Genomic DNA, 1,411 nt, shown 5'->3' with positions numbered 1-1,411 from the left:
GTATTTTAAATACTCGATCACTAACGTATGTCAATTTTGACGATAATACGATAATACATTCAATAGATTTCATAAACCCAATGCTTTCTTAGTTATACCGACAATTAATGACAATTAGGATGAATACATGCCAGGAACGCTGAACGCGAGAGAACGACTAATTAAGTATTGGATGACTACACTCAAAGTGCTCGACACATTTTGGGAACTATGGAAAACGGAGTACTTGACAAGCCTCAGTGAACGAACCCAGAAAGAGCACGTTGAAGTCACAGAGAATCATTCACCGCGAGTAGGAGAAATCGTATTGTTGAACGAACATGAAACTCATCGAGGTCTCTGGAAATTAGCAAAAATAAAAGAACTTAGGGAAAAGATGGAGTCACAAGAGCTGTAGTAATAGAAACTCCGTATAGAAAACTTACAAGGCCGATAAACATGTTATATCCCCTCGAGGCCAACATTAAGTCTGATATAGAAAGAGAAGAAACTAAAAATAAGCCAGAGAACGCCGAAGAACCTATTGCACTGAGAACAGGAAGCACAAGTACAACGAAGAAGCTTCCTTCTCCGGCGCTGGTCTCGAATTAGGAATTTCGGTAATTCGGATTACCGAAATTAAAGCTATATTCAAACAAAATTTCCACAATATCTAACAGACAGGGAGATGAGATTTTGTAAAATTAAAGCAATGAAGAGGATATAACGGACTGCATGACAGAAATCTCAGTCCTATACAATATGATGAAACTTTGTTAAATTAAAGCAATGAAGAGAATATGTAAGCTAGCAATGGACTGCATAACGCAAAGACGTGTCAGTATCTACACAATAGACGACGCCAAAGGGCAGCCATATATCTCCATGATAACCCAGATGGAGCTTACAAAACTCCCCAATCCTTATATATGTATATATGAAAAAATCCCGCGACAGACAGTTCTTACAATCGAGTAGACGATGCATCCTCTTCGCTTATCCTCCGCGGGTAAATCACAAACAGCGATATCTTCGCATATCCGCCACCACTGGACAGCAAACTACGATATTCTTCCTACTCGTTAAATACATTTCCGTAACATATCCCCAACTCAATAATCTATCAACTAACTGACAATCAAATTATTATCGAAGGCAAGGAAAGGAATTTGTTAGTTGATCATATTACTTGCCTTTTGTATAACTCATCACTGCTTACCAATTCATTGCGTAATATATATATATATTTTGCATCCTTTTTGTTGTTAACTAATAACATCGTGAAGAACAATATTACATCCCAAACAAATCACTATCTCTGAAAACCGAATTCAACAGATTAACTTTCCCGACAATATATATATATAAATATAAATAATAAATAAATATAAATATAAATATAAATATAAATATAAATATAAATATAAATATA

The sequence above is a fragment of the Loa loa genome (assembly GCF_000183805.2).
Source record: "Loa loa unplaced genomic scaffold supercont3.74, whole genome shotgun sequence".
Classification (NCBI taxonomy): Eukaryota; Metazoa; Nematoda; class Chromadorea; order Rhabditida; family Onchocercidae; genus Loa; species Loa loa.
The sequence above is the reverse complement of the archived record's forward strand: the minus strand, read 5'-3'. Positions refer to the sequence as shown.